The following is a 9,721-nucleotide window of genomic DNA, read 5'->3' as shown; positions in this document are numbered from 1 at the left end:
TCTCTGCCCCTTCCCCGCTCACGCTCTGTCTCTCGCTGCCTCTCAAAAATGAATAAATGTAAAAAAAATTTTTGGGGGGGGAAACAAAATAATAAAAAAATTTAAAAGAAAGAATAATCACAGGAAGAAGGGAGGTAGTCGATGTTAACTGGAAAGAAGAAAGCCAGACAGACATTATCCATGACTCTCGTCCCAGACTCAAAAGTTTGGGTAAGGTTATAGCAGCAAAGAAATAGTGTGTGTCATAGCACTGTCTTAGCTCAGGGCTACAGTACAATGCTGAGACATCTAGGGAACAAGGACGTCTTGAACTTGAATCCACGGTAACCCCTGAGTTCTTTGCAACTCAAAAATTGCTCTGACTCAGTTGACTTCACAAGTCTAATACAATGTACAGTGAGGGGGTAGAACTACCCAATATCTATACTTCCTCCTTCCCGACACAGTGCTGATTTTATTCAGGAACTGGCATCACCCCATACGCAGAGGTGTCTCCCGATTGGTCTAAGCCACTGAGGGTGTAGCATTCTCCCGGCTTTTATTGGTTAAGTGCGGGCAGAGGGGACACTGTCCAAAAGATCCATTCAGGCAGAAAAGAATGGCTTTTATACGTCATATTTGGGAGAGAGGATGTCTCTCTTCCACTGGCTGTGAACAAGGACCCATTATGTCTCAAGTTTTGCTGGCAGCTGTTGTTAAGACTGTGAGGATAGCGAGCATGAGGCCAAAGCCAAAATACCAAGGAGGGCAGAGAGGAGGGAGGGGAGGGATAGAATGTGGCCTCGGTGACATCGCTGAACTTCCGAAGCAACCAATTTAGACTTGTCATAATTTGAGATACACTTCCTTGTTGTTTAAGCCTATTTAAGTCAGGGCTTGTTGCTTTCAGAGGAAGGCATCCTAGTGGACACGCAGGTATTTGCCGAGTACCAACTAAAAGAATAAAAAAACTCTCTTTCTTGGGGTGCCTGGGTGACTCAGTCCGCTAAGCTTCCGACTCTTGATTTCAGCTCAGGTCATGATCTCACAGTTGATGGGATCGAGCCCCACATTGGGCTCTGTGCTGACAGCGTGGAGCCTGCTTGAGATTGGGATTCTCTCTCTCCTTCCCTCTCTCTCTCTGCCCCTCCCCCGATTTGTTCTCTCTCTCTCTCTCTCTCTCTCTCAAAGTAAATAAATAAACATTTAAAAAGAAGAGGGGCATCTGGGTGGCTCAGTTGGTTAAGCATCCGACTTCTACTCAGGTCGTGATCTCACAGTTTGTGAGTTCGAGCCCCATATTGGACTCCCTGCTGTTAGCCTGGAGTCCACTTGAGATCCTCTGTCCCCCTGTCTCTGCCCCTCCCCTGCTTGCATATGCACGTGCGTGTTCTCTCTCTCTCTCTCTCTCTCTCTCAAAAATAAGCATAAAAAACCCCTCTTTTTCTGGAAAGACCTCCTAATTAATAAGGGAGAAAACTTGACATTTAAGGAAGAAGAGAAACTATTCACAGGGAAGCCAGGAGTTGTAGACCTTGTTTATGTGACCTGGAACAAGGCACTGAATCTTACCAGATCTCAGTCTCTGAGGTCCATGAGCTAAGAACGTAGATTATATGTTTGCCAAGAGCCCCTCTGGTTAAAGAATCCCGTCTTAATGAACATCAACTAGAGGAAAGATGACTCCTTCACTTTTTTGTTAAGCATCCCTGGTCTGCCAAGAAATGAACAATGAAAGCCCACAGAGAGGCAAAAGGAAATTTAATGGCCTTTTAAGGAAATATTCTACCGGTTCATTTTAATAGCAAAATATAGTAATCTCTGAACTACGACTGCAATAGACATCAAAGTCATTTAATGAAAATATTCACCGTTACACGTCCCATAAAGTTAGGAAAAGGAACAGGAAAGGAAACTGGCAGACTCAGAGAAGGGAGGGGAAGGGCAGAGAGTGTGGTGGGAAGACATGTAATGGGAACAGAAGGTAACGAAACAGCCTGGAGAAGTAAAAGGTGGCAGGAAAGTTACCTGGGTTCACAGACCCTGAGTCTCAAATGTAGACGGAAAACACACACATAATAGGACAGGCACGCAGAGGCCTGGAATCGGACACGCCTACAGAGACACATACAAGAAGTCATGGGAAAGGTAAGGGTCACCTCTAAACAACAGGAAGTCATCGATGCAAGGGCGGGGGGGGGGGGGAAGCCACAAGGAAATAAAACTGACTTTGTGGCGCGACCTTAGGCTACAGCCTGTTACTTTGGCTGTGCGCGTTAAAATAATATAGCCTATTGGGGTGCCTGGGTGGCTCCGTCGGTTACGCATCCGACTCTTGGCTTCGGCTCAGGTCATGATCACACGGTTCGTGGGATCGAACCCCGCATTGGGCTTTGCGCTGACAGTGTGGAGCCTGCTTGGGATTCTCTCTCTCTCTCCCTCTCTCTGCCCCCTCCCAAGGTAAAGAAACTAAAAAAAAAAAATTTTTTTTTAATAATATAGCTTATTGACATAAAAGAGTGTCCCAGAAATTCGATGTTATCTGCTAGAGTGACTTATAAATGCCCTACCTTCTCATCCGATGTCAGAACATGCTTAGAGTCCCCCTGGACTTGCAAACATTTAAAGTTTCAAAAGAAGGCGTTGCCGTGTTATGGGGAGAACATTAGCCAACAAGGAAGGAAATCCAGTTTTCGGTTTCAGCATGACCACTGCTGGCTGTCAAGCTACTTCTCTTCCCTAAACCTCTGTTTCCTCAAATGAGGTAATGATTGTGTCTAGCCCCCTTCTATCTTAAATATGCTGGCTTCCCATGTGATTTCCAGACACCGCAGAACGCAGGAGGCTTTGGCTTCTAAAAACCCTAATGAAGGGCCGCCTGGGTGGCTCAGTGGGTTCTGGACTTTGGCTCAGGTCAAGATTTCATGATCCATGGGTTCAAGCCCTGTGTCGGGCTCGGTGCTGACAGCTCGGAACCTGGAGCTGCTTAGGATTCAGTGTCTCCCTCTCTCTGCCCCTTCCCTGCTCACGCTGTCTGTCTCTCTCTCAAAATAAACATTAAAAAAAAAAATCGTAACAGGGGCACCTGGGTGGCTCAGTCGGTTGAGCGCCGACTTCGGCTCATGTCACGATCTTGCGGTCCGTGAGTTCGAGCCCCGCATCGGGCCCCTGTGCTGACAGCTCAGAGCCTGGAGCCTGTTTCCGATTCTGTGTCTCCCTCTCTCTCTGCCCCTCCCCCGTTCATGCTCTGTCTCTCTCTGTCTCAAAAATAAATAAATGTTAAAAAAAAAATAATAAAAATCGTAACAAAGGCCACTGGACAACTTTTAGGAGCTAAGGGAATTTTCTAGCAAAGCTAACAGATTAATACCTCTAAGATTTAAAAATCAGTTACAAAAACTGAACTCATGCTTTTGCTCACCCACGCACTAGTCACTACCTAGGAAAACAAAAGGCGACCCCAAAAAAGAAACGTTTCGGAAAAAGAAATGGAAATGGTTTCGTTTGGTTACTGGGTGCCATCCCTTTGGAGATGAGGGGGCGTTGGAGGCATCCACAGGAGTGTGAGCAGAGCCCAGAACCATCCCCAGGGATTCAGTCCCTGTCCCTCTCCACAATGTGTCTGGTCGTTGTGTGCTTTAAACATTTTCTGCTGGGAAATATGCACGCGAAGCTATAATATATTCTTGCTGTGGAATAAGCGAAACAATTCAGAAGGTAAGAAAGCAAAAGTGAAAGTGACTTCTAATGACCTGTACCCCGTTCCTCAGGGGTAACCACTCAGAAGTCTAGTGTGTTCTTCCAGAACTTTCCCTGTGCGTTCAGATTCATGGAGGCGCAGACCTACCTACATATATTTATATTTTGTTCATTTTTGCCAACGTTGTTCACATATTGTATTACGTGCTAGATTTTTTTTGACAGTAATTCCACATATACATAGGTACACCCTACTAGGTGGTGGGAGGGGGAAAATGCTACAAAAATATTTTTGAGGGATGCGTGGAAAGGAAGAGGCAGTGTCACTACTTCGGCCTGTTATTTCTAAGAGACTCAGTTCATCATGGGCACCACAACGGGATTTCTCTGGTAAGAAGTCGGCCAGCCCCGCCGCTGTTTCTCCCTTGCTAACGGAACATGATTTTGTTCAGAAATACGGAGGCCAGGAGCTTTAGGGGAAGCGCAACCTCTTACCAGCCTCAGGAAGTGACTTTTCATCCATCCAAGTCGTACTTCTCCAATTTGATCTACGTCGGAATCATCTGGCTGTCCTGTTAAATTACAAACTAGTGGGCCTGACTCTCAGATTTTCTGATTGAGGTGGGGGCCTGGGAATTTGCATTTCTTTCTCTTTTTTTCATACTTATGTATTAAAAAATTTTTTTCTTAATGTTTATTTTTGACAGAGAGAGAAAGAGAGAGACGGAGAGAGAGAGAGCGGGGGAGGGGCAGAGAGAGAGGGAGACACAGAATCTGAAGCAGGCTCCAGGCTCCGAGCTGTTAGCCCAGAGCCCGACGCGAGACTTGAACTAGAGAACTGTGAGATCATGACCCGAGCTGAAACTGGATGCTTAATCGACTGAGCCCCCCAGGTGCCTCTGCTTATTATTATTATTTTTTTAATCTCTACACCAACCTAGGGCTTGAACACACGACCCTGAGATCAGGAGTTGCATGCTCTATGAACTGAGCTGGCCAGGCGCCCTGAATTTGTCTTCTTTTTCCTTTTCTTTTCTAAATGTAATTTTCTGTCAAATTAGCTAACATACAGTGGATACAGTGTGCTCTTGGTTTCGGGAGTAGATTCCCATGATTCGTTGCTTCCATACAACACCCAGTGCTCATCCCAACAAGTGCCCTCCTCAATGCCCATCACCCGTTTCCCCCTCCCCTCTGCCTCCCCCATCACCCCTCAGTTTGTTTTCTGTATTTAACTTGCATTTTTTAAAATGTTTTTATTTTATTTTTGAAAGACAGAGCACAAGTGGGGAAGGGGCAGAGAGAGAGAGAGAGAGAGAGAGAGAAACACAATGTGAAGCAGGCTCCAGGCTCTGAGCTGTCAGCACAGAGCCAGATGCAGGGCTCAAACTCACAGACTGTGAGATCATGACCTGAGCCGAAGTCGGATGCTTAACCGACCGAGCCACCCAGGCGCCCCTTAGCTTGAATTTCTAATAAGATTCCAGGCAATGCTGACCCTGCAGATTCAAGAACTACACTTTGAGAACCACTCCCCCTGCCGGTGATGGACGTAGGACAGAACATGTGATGCAGTTCTGGACAATGAACCCTCCGGAGGCAACCTGCTGGGGGGCTGTGGAACACAAGAAGCAATGAATTCTCCGTCAGTCTTTGGATATGATGATGTTTGCGGGTGTGATGCTGGGTGCACCTGCTGCCGTTTTGCTCCCATGAGGGAGGGAAGTGGCTGACAGGCTAACGATAACAAAGCAAAGAGGGAAGATATCTGGGTTACTGGTGATATTACTGAGTTATAGCGTAACCAACCCTGGAAATGCCCCATCTTCCTACAACTTTGACATGTGAGATCATAAAAGATTTCTTTCTTGCTTAAGCCATTTGAGTGGAACTTTCTAGCACTTGCAGAGAGACACCTCTCTCTCAGTGTTTAGGGAGACTCCAGCTAATGTAGTTGTACAGCCGTTAACCTAAAGCTAGAATTTGTACATTTTTAGGTTGTTTCTAGTTTTCGGTATTCTCAAGAGTTCTGCAAAGAGCAGGAAGATTTCATTTTATTTTATTTTTTGGCATATTTCCAAAGGCCATGTTTGTAGTGTCGTAGCTCTGCACATTTCCAAGCTTTCTGATAGTGCTTCCATGTTTCTTTCCAAAACAATTCCTTTGTTAAAAAATTTGTTGATATTTTTTTTCATTTTTGAGAGATGGGGCAGAGCATGAGTGGAGGAGGGGCGGGAGCGAGGGAGACACAGAATCCGAAGCAGCCTCCAGGCTCCGAGCTGTCCGCACAGAGCCCGACAGCTTGAACCTACGTAGGTTCGGAGCTTGAACCTACGAACCGCAAGATCATGACCTGAGACAAAGTCGGAGGCCTAACCAACTGAGCCCCCACCCCGGTGCCCCCAAAACAATTCTGTACATTTGTACTCCATTCAGAAATCTATGAGAATCCATTCAATCACTTTCTTTTTTAAATTAAGTTCTTCATTTTAAAAAAAATTTTTTTTTTTTCAACGTTTATTTATTTTTGGGACAGAGAGAGACAGAGCATGAACGGGGGAGGGGCAGAGAGAGAGGGAGACACAGAATCGGAAACAGGCTCCAGGCTCCGAGCCATCAGCCCAGAGCCCGACGCGGGGCTCGAACTCGCGGGCCGCGAGATCGTGACCTGGCTGAAGTCGGGCGCTCAACCGACTGCGCCACCCAGGCGCCCCAAGTTCTTCATTTTAATTCCAGTATAGTTAACATACAGCGTTATGTTAGTTTTAGGTCTACAACATAGCGATTCAACAATTGTCTACATCACTCAGTGCTCATAAGGTAAATGTGCTGCTCATTTCGACAGCCTGTTTCCCCGGTCCCCCCACCTCCCCTCTGGTGACCAGCAGTGTGTTCTGTATCGTCCGTTTCTGGGTTTTTCTCTCTCTCTCTCTCTCTCTCTCGCTTTCATTTGTTTTCACATTCTTTTTCATAATCTTTGGTAACTTCATAGACAAGAAATGGGATCTCATCATTTTAACTTTCTGTGATGACTAGTAGGAGTGAACATTTCCCGTGTATTTTATTGGCTGTGTTTCCTCTTTTATATTTCCATTAGGTGGGAAGCACTTAAGCCAGTGTCTGGCACATTTAGGCATTTAATGTCTGTGTAATCAAATGTCCTTGGATGTCTGTTGGCTCCCCCATCCCACCTAGTTCTCGAAACTCTATGTTTTTCTCTTTAATTACTTATAGAACAAAAATACCTCTTTGGGGTATTAATTAAAATGTTTTTTTTTTTTCCAGATTGCAATTGGTAGTTTACTTAGAGCTGGTTTTAGTTTTGTATTACTGAGAAATTTAAAAAGTTTTAGGAGGGGCTCCTGGATGGCTCAGTGGGTTAAGCATCTGACTTTGGCTCAAGTCGATTTCATAGTTCAAGAATTGGATCCCCGCTTCTGCCGAGCCCTGCCTCTATCTCTGCCCCTCACTCACTTGCTCCTTCTCTCTCTCTCTCTCTCTCTCTCAAAAAAAAGTTTTATGAGGATCTTTTCCTCTCCCCCGCCCCCAGGCTTAGAAATCTTTCTTCCTTCAGAGAATTTGATCACTGTTCAGTTCTATTGTATTCTGGGTTGCCTATAGTTTGGTTCTTTTTTCTTTTTTTGAAATGTTTCCCTTATTTATTTTTGAGAGAGAGAGTGTGTGCATGAGTAGGAGAGGGGCAGAGATAGAGACACAGACAGAGCCCGACACAGGGCCTGAACTCATGAACCACGCAAGATCATGACTTGAGCAGAAGTTGGACGCTTAGGGGCGCCTGGGTGGCGCAGTCGGTTAAGCGTCCGACTTCAGCCAGGTCACGATCTCGCGGTCTGGGAGTTCGAGCCCCGCGTCAGGCTCTGGGCTGATGGCTCGGAGCCTGGAGCCTGTTTCCGATTCTGTGTCTCCCTCTCTCTCTGCCCCTCCCCCGTTCATGCTCTGTCTCTCTCTGTCTCTCTCTGTCTCTCTCTGTCCCAAAAATAAATAACGTTAAAAAAAAAAAAAAAGAAGTTGGACGCTTAACCGACTGAACCACCCAAGGGCCCTTCCTATAGCTTGGTTCTTGTGACTCACTCTGTGATCCTTCTGAAACGCATTTGTGAGTTTTGACAGTGGTCTAACAACTTACCTTATTATGCTCCCAATTTTAAGAAAAAAAATGTGGTAAGAAACACATAGCATTAAATTTACCACCTTAACCACTTTGCAGCATAGAGTTCAGTAGTATTAAATCTATTCACACTGTTGTATACCGGATCTCTTGAATTTTCGCATTTTGCAAAACTGAAATTCTTTACCCATGAAACACTAATTCTCCCTCTCCCCTCTTCCAAGCCCTTAGCAGCCACCTTTGTGCTTTCTGCTTCTATGGTTTTAGCCACTTTAGATACTCCTTATGAGTGGAATCATATGGTATTTGTCCTTTTGTTACTCGCTTACTTGCTTAGTTTAATGTCCTTGAAGTTCATCCATGATGTCGTATGCAAGGAGATTTCCCTCTTTTTCAGACTGCCTAAGATTCCATTGAATGCATATGCCACGTTTTCGTTATCTGCCTCTCTGCTGATGGGCATTTGCATTGGACTATTGTGAATAATGTTGCAATGAACATGGGGTGCAGATATCACTTGAAAATCCTGCTTTGAATTCCTTTGCTAAGGTGATGGTGGTGGGGTTGAGCTAGTCAGCAAGGAGAACTGGTAAGACTGGATGCGAGTTCTGAAAGAAAGGAAGGAAGCCACGATGATACCCAGATTTCTGGCTTAGCAGGTGCTATTCCCTGAGGTAGGAAATATGAAGGGAAGAAATTTAGCCAGGATAGAGCTGGAGGGACGTGATAAGTCCAGATGTGGAGACTCTGGGCTTGGGATGCCTGAGGGACATACCAGTGAGTGGTCGGAATCGGCTAGAAGGAGAAGGCTGGGCTAGAACCAGAGACAGACTTGAGCTGAGTTGTACTTTAGAAAATTAACTGGGAGCCATAGAAGTGATTCCCTTGTTTGCTGAGGCCTTGAGGTAGATGGATTTCCAGGGATGAGAAGATAATTTTGAACCGCTTAGAAACTTGTTTACAGTGCTTCGAATGTTCTGGGCAAGTATTTACTTGCTACTGAGTGGGGCAGATTCACTCTCTGCAGAAGTAGCCCGCAGCATGCTTGGCTTAGGACGGTGTTCCTACCTCCCTGAATCTTCACCCTCGCTGGAGACCTGTGCACTTGATACAGTTAAGTCTGTATCAAGCTGGTCTGAGCAGGAGGTCAAAGCTTATCTGAGTTGCAGACCTTAAATATTGGGCTCTACCTCCTAGCTTCCTGCTACAATTTCAAATCCTACCCTCACTACTAAAGCCAGAGTCCCGATGAATGAAAGCAAGACCATTTCTGAATGTCATTGTCAAGAGTCACTCAAGAAGGGCAGAGCAGGTGGCTTAAAGCAAGAGCGTCCTCCGGTTGGTTCTTCTTGCTTCTGAACCTGACTCACTCTTGCTTCCCTGGCCCCTTGGCTGGCTGTCACTGGTGTCAAACCATTCACTCAGATTTTAGTCTTCTTGAAAACTGGGGATCTTTGTCCGGCAGAAGAGACTCACATTGTCTACTTTGCTTCAACAGAGGGCAGTATAGAGCCGCTGACAGATTACATTTCTCAGCTCAGAGAGAAAAAGTCAGTTTCCATGACCCCAGTGGTCCCAAAACACAACACACCACGCTTCATGTATTCATGAACGGGACGGGAGAGATCTTTGTGAAGGGAGGGAAGCCCCTGGAGAGTCTGCAGCTCTTAGATGACTCCTCCTCTGGCAAACAAGAATTTAGCTGTGTGCCACTCGTGGAGTGGCCTCGAAGAAGGAGTATGAGTTGGCAAAATAGCTTTGCTCACAGAAAACAGGATGGGCAAAAACATGGCAACACATGGCAGATTTAGGGAACAACAAGACATTTGGTATTCGTGGAGCACAGGCTTGGGGTGGGGACACCAGTGATAGATAAGCTGTCTCACACTATGTGTGCTACCCTGAAGGGTATGG

The sequence above is a fragment of the Herpailurus yagouaroundi genome, unplaced genomic scaffold (genome assembly GCF_014898765.1).
Source record: "Herpailurus yagouaroundi ecotype Mexico unplaced genomic scaffold, PumYag 253, whole genome shotgun sequence".
Taxonomy (NCBI): Eukaryota; Metazoa; Chordata; class Mammalia; order Carnivora; family Felidae; genus Herpailurus; species Herpailurus yagouaroundi.
This window is presented reverse-complemented; position numbering follows the sequence as displayed.